Source organism: Aquila chrysaetos, chromosome 12 (assembly GCF_900496995.4).
Source record: "Aquila chrysaetos chrysaetos chromosome 12, bAquChr1.4, whole genome shotgun sequence".
Lineage (NCBI taxonomy): Eukaryota > Metazoa > Chordata > Aves > Accipitriformes > Accipitridae > Aquila > Aquila chrysaetos.
In genome coordinates, this window is record NC_044015.1 from 29,744,018 (window position 1) to 29,756,120 (window position 12,103).

At 36.0% G+C, this 12,103-nt stretch overlaps 1 protein-coding gene across 1 annotated transcript in view; it reads left to right on the forward strand.

The window, feature by feature from the left end:
• The window catches only part of PIGK (phosphatidylinositol glycan anchor biosynthesis class K), a 74,376-nt gene that overhangs the window by 52,449 nt on the left and 9,824 nt on the right, over window positions 1–12,103 (forward strand). The gene's annotated exons all lie outside the window — the stretch shown is intronic.

The following is a 12,103-nucleotide window of genomic DNA, read 5'->3' on the forward strand; positions in this document are numbered from 1 at the left end:
ACCTGTTCTGTTGCAGTCATTTGGAATTTTCTCCCCCCAAAAAATTATTTTAAACTTTTTAGATGTGAGTCCTGCTTAAGGGACAAGTAACTCTAGTTTTCCGAAGTCAGGACTGCATAGGTCAGATTACTGTTTTCCTAATGGTACCTTAGCAGTATGGAATCTTTCAGGTAATCAGGTATACTCTGAAAAATTGACCTGAAAGTTGGGGAAGATAATGATAGTTCATCATGGGAGACAAAATGGTACAGTCCATTCACTGCCTTGAGATAAGGAAGACTTCCAACCTGAAAACTGGGACATGGTGTTGGTCAGGATAGCAGTAAGCCAGATAGACAATGTTAGATAAAGCTGTGGTTTCAGACTGAGCTGGTTTTGAACGCTTAAAGATTGACAGGAACAAATAAAAAGTCCCCTAATGTCAAAGTTGCTTACCAAATCCTATTAGTATTAATTATTATTGTAGATCTTTCCAAATACCTTTGTCAATCAGTGTTTTTAAGCAGTTGAGTTGCATGCTGCAGGCAGCGCTGGTTTTACCTTAAAGGAAACATAAGCTTTATTTTAAAACTTTAAAGTGTACAAGTCTTTTCTGTGAGATGTAAACACGAGGGATTTTAAAACTTTTGGCTGAAATGTGCACCTCCGGGAAGAATCTCTGATGTGTTCAGAAGATGGAAGATTGGAAATCAGGACCAGTTTGTATGTCAGGAACTCCCTGGTGTTGTCAGAGCTTCAAATGACCCAACAGCCTGCAAATGTCACATTTAAAATTCTGTCTTCATGCCTGACTCTCAGCATAAATGAATTAAACAGCAGAGCAGGCAGCCAGTCAATATGCTCTTAACAGTGAGAGTGAGCAATGAAACAGTTTGGGGGTTGTTTGGAATCAGTAAATAGAAAGTGCACGGAATGGCTCACCTAGAGGAAAATCTCAAATAGGAAACAGAATTAACCTTTAAGATGGTCGACCAGATGAAACGTCATAGTAATATTTTTACAACATTAGGTGGGTAAAAACCACGGAGGGTTCATTTGGCTACTGTGTGTTATACTGCAATAGAATATTGCACTGTGGAAAGGCAAAAATCTGTTTTTTATGTACTCTTATCTGTTTGCTGTAACAAATTTACCAGGAGTATAGAGCTGTGGTCTGCGCAAGGCAGCAAAGCAGACCCGACAGAACTACAAATGTCTTTGATGTAGAGAAACAGAATAAAATGACCATTGTTTAGCTATCGTGTCAGGGAGTCAGTCATCATGCCCTGGTTTTGTATGATGGTGATGCCCTTTTTGAGACTCTAGGAGCTGTAATCAGCTAAGCATACTCTGCACCAGTGTCCTGGTGAATTAGCACTGCAAAGATTATAATGTATTGTTTCTGAGGGACCTGTGACAATTGGGACACATAGTGCAAGGGTCATGTTAAGTTTATATGAATAAATATCTAAGAAAAAAAGAAAGAAATTACAAGAAATTATAGGAAATAAAAAAATGAGTAAAAAACATGAATGAAAAAAAATGAATAGTGTTTGTGGTGTTATCATGCTTTATCCAAATGGGTAATCGCTGTGTTTTAGTATGGACTTTTGTTGTTGGTTCTGTATCACAAGTAAGATTACTTTCATGCTAACCCATGTTTTGTTTACCTCTAGGCAGAAATAAAGGCATCAGTAATGTATCTTTATAGCATAAATATACATGAAAATTTCACAATGGTAGACAGGTATCCTAAATCAGTATAATGCCAAAGTACATTTTAATTACAGTTAGTAGCCAAAATGGCTGCTAATTCTGTCCAAATTTCGCTGTAAATTTATTCTCCTGAACACTACTAAAAGTCTACATGCTTTCATTGAGTATTTACATGTGATTTCTAACATTCTCTTCAGTACTTCATTTCTGTTATTTTAAAAAATAATATACTAATGAACAGAAATTACTTCTTGATTTCTAATCTGATTATTCCACAAGAAAATTTCAGACTTGGTACATCCTGAACTATTTAACAAAAGGAGACCCAGAACCTGATTTTGGGATTGATCTTAAACTTTATGGCACTAGTAATAATTTATTATTATAGCAGTATAAAACCAGAAGAATAACAACCCTATAAAGCTCACAGTTCCAATTCTCAGAAATGTGTTACATTTAACACAGTAGACCACGGTTAATTAAAAAGACAAATGTGAAGAAATGAAAATAAATAACAGAATGGAAACAAATACTAACATTTAAGCCACTAGTTTTTAGACACGAAACAAAACCAGACGTTTCTAAATAAAGGAGCTTTCTCCATTTTCAAAAACGAAAAGGAAAAACGTGTGTTTTTAACTGAAATAAAAAAAAAAACACTAGTGCTTGGTAAAGGAATGTGGTCATTAATATAAACTTCTAAAATGGCAAAAGTTAAGCTTTCAGAGGAATACCCACATAAAACAGCTTTTTTAATGAGGTTCTTTATGTACAGCTGTGCATACAATGCTGCTACCTAGAATAAGTTTAGAAATAGTAAGGCAAAAAAAAAAGGGGGTGGGGAGAAAAACGAGAGACTGCTTTAATTCTGCACTTGTCTTTAGTTGAAACAGGTCTGGTGAAAGAACGTGCAGAAACTGCATTTGAGATTGTTTTCATGTATCATAAAGGATATTCAATGCTGGCCTTCCAATTCAGCAATGTATTTTAATAATTATTAAAAGTACCTCACTTCAGTGCCAGTGCTCATGCTCTGAATGTCCCTGTGTGTTAACATATTTTACCTAACTGGGATTTAGGATATTGAAGAGGCTTAAATTGTTACAGGTGTGTTACTGATGGAAGAATGTTTTATTGATGTAAGGCACATTTCAGTGGATAAATGCCACATCTCCTGATGTTGTTATAATTGAAAACAAAATGAAACAGCAAATTCAGACCACTATCAACTTGCATACTTACTTTAGTCCATTGTAGAATATTAAGCAGATAAATTAACATGCTGTTAAAACAGGATGGTATTTCAGGAAACTAACTACCAGCCCATAGTGGCAATTGCAGAATTTACTTAAAATTTGACATGGCTTACTGTTGCACATTTGCTTAAAAATAGAGTTCCTAGGTATTTTCTCATGTAGGGGAATGCATGGGGGAATGTTAGATATAATTTCTAATTAAACTAGATTGAGTTTCCTTTTGGAGGTATGTGTTTGTAGGGTTTTTAACCAGTGTGTTTCTGTAGCCTCTCTTTAGAAGCCTCAGTGGAAAATGCCTTCTGTAATCTCAGGAGATTACTGGGAGATCATGCTAACCCTGTTGAGTAAATATGTCTCTCTACTCCAGACTACAGTTGAGCAACTTGCGTGAGCACCATTAGCTTTGCTGAGTTTAAACTTGGAGGACGTTAGGGAGTTGCCACATCCAGTCTAGTTTGAGGGTATTGACTGCAGGCCACAGTAAGGGAAATAAGAAATTTAAGAAAGAAGATGGGAGGGGGAATCTCCAGAGTTATAAATGCACAGGCTGATGGATATCCAAGATGACTGTAGAGTTGCAGTTCTGTATTAAGTCTTGCAAGGTCTTTGTTTCCATAATTTCTGTGCTTCTGTAATGAGTTTTCCCCCCTCCTTCTCCCTCTTCCCCCCATCCCTTTTGCTTTGAAGATTAGTTTTTACTGGTTCTGGGGACCTCATTCTCACATAGTAGGGGGGTGTTATTTTGTTGCATTTGTTGATGTTATTCCTGTTTCACACTGATTTAATTGAGGGAGGTTTTCTTTAGCAGCATTTGGCAGAAATTGTTGAAACTATTTCTGTTGAAACTATTAAAAAATAGAACACACTGTGTTGTATAGATTTTTTTTGAAGTATTTTTTGATTATCTATAACATAATTTTAGCTCTCAGACTTAAATGTTTTCACAAACATTACATTAAAGTGGTTTTATGTGGCTTACAATCTTTGTGAAATGCTCGATGTGAAAATTAACCCATCACGTGCTAATACAGTCTTGAAAGCATAACTTTAAAATTAGGATCACACTGGCGCCTTGCCCATTGCCTTGTAGCTGCCCTTGGGCAGTTGTTACATTTGAAGAGGTCCTTTTGCACTCAGTCTACATCTGTTTTGATGGTAGAGTCTTGGTTCCTATTTATGGTTTATAAAAACCCTTAGTGGTGTTCCGAACTTTGGTCAAGTATGCAAGGTGTTTAATAGCACAGCAGTAGCCCAGATTCTGATTTTTTTTGATGCAGACAGTAATTTGTGTTTATGGATAATAATTTATTAAAAGTTTTAAAGTACTTTGATAATTGATACTTGCATTTTATCATGTCTTTACATGCTAAAAGGTTCAAAAGCAACTTGTGATACTTAGATATGTCAGGTTGGATGTCTAAAGTTTTAGACACAGCTATCTATATGTTCTCTGAAAATCCATTCCTGTAGTTGTGTTTGAAAATAACTTTAAAGCATAGCTTGCTTTTTAAAACTCTGGTCATGGTATTCAGCTAGATGATGTCAGAGAGAAAATAGGACCTTTCACCAAAAGGTCCAAATTTTGCTGCACCTGTTAGCACAGACACAGGTCTTTTCGGGAATGCTTTTCTTTGTCCGAACTGATTTTTTTCAGGATGATTGAAATCATATCAAAGATTAGACAGTACTCTCACTTTAGAATTCAGTTTTATTTTAACAAAATACATTATGTGGCTACCCAACAAAAAGCCTTGTGTCATGTCACCTTGCACTAGGACACCTGCATGGTCAGGCTTTACTTTCGCAGTTCTGCGCAACTTACTGAAGATGGTGCCATTCCCTTACCCCTGCCGCTTCTTGTGGCCGCTTTGGAGTATATGGAGGACAGCAGCGTGTTCTGGTAGTGTTCATGTCTGTCTGTTCCAGACTAGAGGTCAGAAAATCTACTTCTGATGCATGTCATGGAAATCTCAAGGTCTTCTTCCTCACCAGCTGACCTCAAGTCCTTTTTGGGGCTCAGGCATTCTGACGATATTCATGTGCAGAACTAAACCCAGGTGTGCTGTACACCTTTTGCTGAACCAGCACTTCGGATATGTAGGAGTTAGAAATTAATGTGTTTTACTAAGTTGGGGTTTTTTTTGCAATTTGTTTTCTTTTCTGTATTGAACATATGTTTGTGAATTGTGTAACCTAGAGGTAGTTTGCCTGCATTTTATAACTCTAATGGAAGTGGTCTCAAGTGGAATCATGACTGGATGTTATCCAGTAAATAAGAACTTGCTTCTTTCCCTAAATTATATCCAGGATGCCGATTTAATTTCTCTCACTGTTGCATAAGTTAGAGATTATTTAAATTTTTTTGGCTTCCTTTAAATTGAATGTTACCTGGTAGAAAACTCAGTGCTCAAAAGGAGCAAAACAAAACTTTCTGTGAAAACCTATTACTGCATGGTTTTGCCAACTAGCAAACCAAATATGTCATAGAGCAGCAAAGATATTCCTGCCAACACTGTGTGCTACTTGGCACGTATGGATGCTTTGAAATTCACTCTCTAATATTTCTTCTAATATTAAGGTTGATTAAAAACACTGTGAGTAGCAGAGTCTTCCTGTGTGTATGAGTCATGTAATGTATACAATGTGTACCTTTAAATCTAGAGAATAAGTGCTTAATTATTTTGATAGTACTGTTTTGTGTAAATAATAAATTAAGAATGGAATAATCCCCTGTTTCTCTGACTCACTCCAAGAAATCACCAAACACATTCTTGACTTGGTTGTAGATGGTACAGATCTTTACTGGCAAAACATTAAACAAGAAACATTTTCAGGCATTTTTTCATCTAGTGAACTACTGCAGAGTCAGCGATGGTATTCAGGACCTTCATATGTAAGCCAGTAGTCCACACAAACAGTAAGGTTGTCTCTCTTTTTTTTTCTTATTCAGAAATTAAGTAGCACATTAGCCTAATGAAATTTCATAAGCAAAGTCATAACATTCCTGAAATAGAGCATATTTCTGAGTGTAGCATAAAGTATTTTTGTAAAAGATTTAAACTGTAATTTTTTTGATTTGCTGTTGTTTTTCTCATCAGTTCTTTCCAATCACAGAATATAATAATGTGGAGTTAGCATAAATTCCTGATGATCTGTTTTTACAGACAAGGCACAGCTGCTTTTGTTTTGTTATGTTTTTCATCTGAGCATGAGGGAAACCCTCTGGAAGCATAGACCTAGTAAAGCAGTCTCTTTTCTTCTGTCTTCCCATTAAAGGACTGTTGTGGGTGATGACTCTCTATGCCTATCCAGCATCATTATTTTACTATTTCTTAACCACAGGGAAAGTTCTGCTTCTTTATCCCTTTGTTAAACTGAAATATTAGATGGAAGCTCTTCTCTTAGTCTTCAAGACACATTAAAGATAAGCATCTTAGAATTATTTTTCTTTCAAATGCTGCCTCCCATATCTTAAAATTTAGCAGTAATTATGAGGAACTTAATTTCTGTAAGGATAGACTACTGAAATATTAAGTCATGAGGAACTCTTCTTTTGTCTGCGCACAACACTGCTTGGCAGTGCCAGAAAAGAAGCATGAGTGTTTTTTGTTGCTGACCAAGCATTACAGGGGAACTGAATGTAGTATTAAATTCTTCCAATTATAGCTGAATACAATGGATTGAATAACTAAATGCATTGAAAGGTATCTTGCATTAGGAACCTGAACAGTCAGTTGTGCGGTTCTTGTTTTTAACCATTTCCTACTAGAAATACCACACTGAACATTTTCTGTAAGCTAAGAAAGGGAAACTTTGCCATGGCCTGTTCCAGCTGCCCAAGAGACATTGGAGTTGGAGATGGTATCTTTTTCTTGCCAGAAATGTTGCATGCATGGTCCAGCCTTTCTTCCCTGTCTGTGCATTAAAACATATAACTTTACCTCCTTCGTTGCATTGTTGTAAAAATGAAAGCAAAGTATATTTTAAAAACAATAGAACAATTCTCTCTTTTTTTCCATTACACAGCTCTGTTAAGAACAGTTAGTTGAGCAGTTATCAAAATGTTCTGTTTGATGTGCATGTACATTATTAGCTTGTCCGGGCATCAGTAGGGTCCAGTCTCTGCTGTCATGTCTTGGAATGTGAATTTGTCACTTCTTCACAGAAGTGGTACCCAGCAAGGTGACGGTAACCCCTAGACCATGCTCTCCCTCAAATAAGCACCTCTTCAGGGAGATGCAACTGATGCAGTGTTTTCAAAATGACCATTTTAGGCTGTGCAGATCTTGCAGTTTGGACGAAGAAGTATAGCACCGAACTGCTCAGTATTCTGAGGTCACCTCTCCTTTCTTCTTTCCCTGACCTATGAAAACCTTTACATTTAAAGGTTGGCATTGTATCTTCATTCTTCTTTGGCACAGGACGGGAGATCAGTTTGACAGGCAGCTTGGAATAATTTAACTAGGGGCTGCCCCTCAAGTGGCCACACTCCACTCTCCCCCATTCCTGTTAGAGTCCTCTGCTCATTAAGCACAGCAGTGAGCTGAAAACTACTGCTTTTAAAAAAAAAAAAAAAAAAAAAAAAAAAGGGCATTTTTCAGCCTTGCTGGGTATGTGACTACAGAAATTCTAAAGCCAACTAGAATGAGTAGTATCAGCCAAAACTGATAAAGTGTATGTATATTTGATAAAGTGTATGTATATTCCCTGAAAATTTTTGTTTATATTTATATTTCTCATGAGCAGCTGAGAGAGTGTGAAAATAATTGTTACTCTGGAAAGTTGAAATAAATTTAAGGCTTTTGTGCATATCATGGGAGTGCTCAGTTTGCCCTTGAAAATACTGGTAATATGAGGCATTATAAGTGAACATAGCATCATCCATTTCATGGATTATGAGACATCAGTTTCATACCTACCAGCATACAGAATTGTCAGGCGTACTATTAAAAAAATATATGAAAAGATACCCTGGCTCTATAGTAGTTGTAATTGTTAGAGGTGCCATGTTGGATTTGCAGCTTCTTTAAGAGGTAATTCCTGTAATCGTTTCTTTTTAATAAGCACTATCTAAGATGTAAAATGAAGGCAGAGGTTCAGGAAGGGACTGTAATGTGCCAGGCTTTATAGAGTGCTGTAGATCTTTGTGGTTTACTCATCTGGACTTCAAATAACTGCATGTGAAGGGTCAGTAGTAGCTGTATGACCATGAACTCTAAAACTTTCATTTTTTATGTTCAGAAAAATTATTTGTGCTTTTTTGCAGCTGAATCAGCCATGTGTTTGAAGATCCTGTATGCACAAACCTTTCAATATGCACTGTTGTTCTTTCTATGTCTTTGTTTTGGCTTTGGACTGATTGTGCCGTGATCCCCTTTTGTTGTGCTTTACAACCTGCTCACAACTGTGATTTTAAGACTGTGGTTACTGTTTCTTGTGCTGTAGCTATGCTCAGAGCTTTACAGAAAGAGACAGGTTCAAAAATGCTTAGAGCTTAAAGTAAACTTCACATAGCATGTTGGCAAAAAGCAAAACAAGGTTAATAGTGAGAGATTCTGATTTGTAGACTAAGGCCGTAAAGGACCGTTATGTTAATCTCTTCTGACTTTCTGCACAAAGTACATAGATACTTTATTTATATTCTGCCTTCTTTGTGGCTATATTGAAATCAGGAAGGATAACTAGAAAAAGGGAGTGAGTAGAAGTTGGTAGATGTTTAATCAAAATATTGTAATTATGGGGGGAATATAAATGAAGAGGACAATTATGGCATGTTAGTACATGTACATGATTACAGAAAGTATGCACAATATTACAGCTGTTATTGAAGAAGCAGTATGTATGCGTCCCATGGGTCTCAATTGCTAACGTCATGTGAATTGTTGCACAGTGCTATAGATAAAATATCAATAGCTATCTTGCTTTCTTTTGGGCAGCTGATATTAGAACTGCTGCTGTTGCTGCAAATGTAAGGAGGTTATTTTTAAGTGAGTTCTGTGGTTTGAGACTCTTTGCTCTCCTTTGTGGTCATAATAAGCTTGGCTAATGTCAGAGCTTTTTTGCTAAAATTATCTCTCCAACAATTTTCACTCTCAACATTGTAGTCCTCTATTAAGCATATAATTCACTTTTTTCATCATTCTCTGCTTCTGTGAGATTTTTTGTGATACACTGGTCTGCATTCATTTGCATTTGTCATTTATAAGCCTGGATTCTTAGATGTTCTGAGTGTTTTTGGATTTGTCTGCACTGGGTCCCATTTATTTGCTGTTTCTTCAAATATTGGAAAAGTGAATAATATTTAGGTCACTGTGGTGAGTTGTCTCCAGTGGGGATAACTGAATAGGTTTGCAGTGCATAATGGTATGCAAATAATATACCTCTGCCTCACATGGGCATAGACTAAATATATGCACAAGCTTTCTGTGACCTTAATAGGTTTGTAGGCACCATAATACACCATGTACTGCTGTAGTATAGTATCTGAGGTACAAATACTTCAGCTGTGGTTCAGGGCAAAGAAATGTATGAAAAAACTCTGTGAATTTAGTATGTGATCCACACACCTTATGGTGTATGGAAGTGTATACCAGTGATGTAGCTGATTCACTTTTGTAACATAAGCAGTAGGTTTTAATAATAATCACCATTAATTAATAAAACAGAAGATGTTTAATGTCTTATGCCTAGAACATGCCAATTCATTACATTGGTGGAGTGTGTTCACGCATGATGCAAGATGAAACTGAAAAACATACAGTAAAATGATAAATAAGTTATTCCCTTAGACTGTTTTTATGTTTATGATGTTCACATGTAAAAGTGCCTTTTAAAAATTTTGTTTCTTTTTAGTCTTATTTTTATTACAGGTTCTAGAGCAATTCCGGAAACAGATGCTGCATTTAAACAAGCTTTGCTTTAGTGAAGCTCTCTGTGCAAGAGAATGCATTCTTCCTAAAACTTAATTTTACTTAAATTAACTTGTATTTCCACTGAGGGTGGCTTATATTAAGCACAAAGGGAGGCTTAGCGGTTTAGAGTTCCATCAAATAAACTGCATGACTAAAAAGAGAAGATGCCAAGCCTCACACTCTTGTACTTGAAAGTATTGTGTTCTCTCTCATGGGAACTCGAGATTAGAGAAATTATAAAGGCTTTGCATAAAAACGGGGAGTTAGAATTAATTTTTGCTTAAGCAGGAAAGTGTCAAAAGCCTGTTATGGTAATTTTTCAATTTTGTCTTAACTGTTCACATATTTTAAAATAGTTGTACAATTGAGTGGAGGCATAATTGATGTGTTGTGGTTTCTTTTTTTTTTCCTTGGGCCATCATAAAACATAGCTTAGGTGCACTTAGGCTTGGAAGAAGTAGGTGTACTAATTAAGTAGATGAAAATTTTCCTATCATAGTGAGAAAATTTGCCTAATGGATTGGAATAGTATTCTAAGAATGGTTCCCCTATTTTTAATTACATCCAAGTACCAAATATCAATATTACATGAAGACAATTAAACCACAAAAACCTTAGTGAGAAAGTGTAATTCGTACCAGTAGAATTTTGGGGTTGTAGAGACTCTCATGTTCATTATTATTACTATAGTAAACAGTAGCAGTAGAAGTCTACATGAAAAAAAAAAATGTTACTTAATAACTTTATTCATTGTCTTTTAATGTAAATTAAAAGCTGAAAATATCATGGAAAGAAGAGCTACTGCTACATTTATTTTGTTAATCTTTATTGAATTAAAAATTTATAAATCTTGTCTGTATCATAACAGCCTATAAAGTGCTAGGGTACTAATTTAAAATTTATGCTTGACCTAAAATAAATTTTAGGACTTCCCTAATTACAGGAAAACTGATTTAGCAAAACCTTTTAATGGCAAGTTAAATCACTTTTTCTTTTAGTAAATACAGTATTTAACAGAAGAAATACTGTTCCAGAGTTGCTTTCATTTTGGTGATCAGTTTTGCTTGTTCCGTAGGAGGAGTCTTTGGTGGAACAGGCTTTGCATTTGGAATGAGACTTACTGGCAAATATGAAAGTAAGCAAAACTCCTAGGTGGTCATTGATTAGTAAGACTTTTGTTTTTATACGCAGGGAAAGGGCTTCTTCCTAGCTTTCAGCTAGTTTTTCTGCAGAAGCCTCTTTGGGCTATGAAAGAGCTGCCTTTGGCATCCCCAAATTATGCCCCACTTCCTAGAATTTTTGTGGCTTTGTCTGCAGTAGAAACTGGTAAAAAGACAGAGATTTGCTGTATTATGGGGATGTGGCATATTCTGCTTTTATCACTTTTCCTGACGGTGCTGTATGACTTCCATCAAGACCCACTTTCAGTTTCTCTTTAACGTGTACCTTTGAGTGGTCGGAGTCTTCCTTAGCTCTTCTCTCTCCAAAAGCTGTGAATGGGAACTACCCGACTAAAAGTACAATACGGCCATGCAGTTTTTGTGAAATGAGGCCTGGATAGGAGGGTCAGCATCCATTCTGGCTGTTAAATTAGTTCTCCAGTTTACAGGTTTCTGGTGTTTTGTATTTGTGTCCCTGGAATAATAATGCCAGGAATAAGAAAGCCAAGTGCATGCATGGTTGTGTGTGGAGTGGAGGGAAAGGAGGGGATGCTGTTAGATCCTTAGACAAAGGGCACAAGTATTTGTTAGTCTTTATTATTTTATTTTATTGCTTAATACTGATTGTACCAGGCATAGAAACAACATTAATGTGTACGTAAGCACATGTGTGATTTGAGTGCAAGACTAAATTCTTGACTTAGTTTGTGTTACCTGTCACTAAATGTATGCAGGATAAAGACCTTTCTATATAAAGCAGATTACTGAAGTATGTTATAGCAGGTTGTCCAAGATGCAAGATTTAATTCCATTTTCTGGTATCAGTTCAGTGTTCTGTAACGTTTTCATTTCTCACATGTCCTTGTACAGTTTTTATTAATGATTACTTTTTTATTGTTTACACATGAAAGCTTCTCTGATAGACAGTGTTTATTTAAATGGTATTTCAGTGAGTAGTAAAATTAGCAGTAACGGTTTTGCTAGGTTTTTTCTTCTATCTACTATATTTATTCTGAGCTTATGCAGCATAAAAAGTAGCTGTTACCAATAAGCTCACATTGATAAGGAAAAAACATAAATG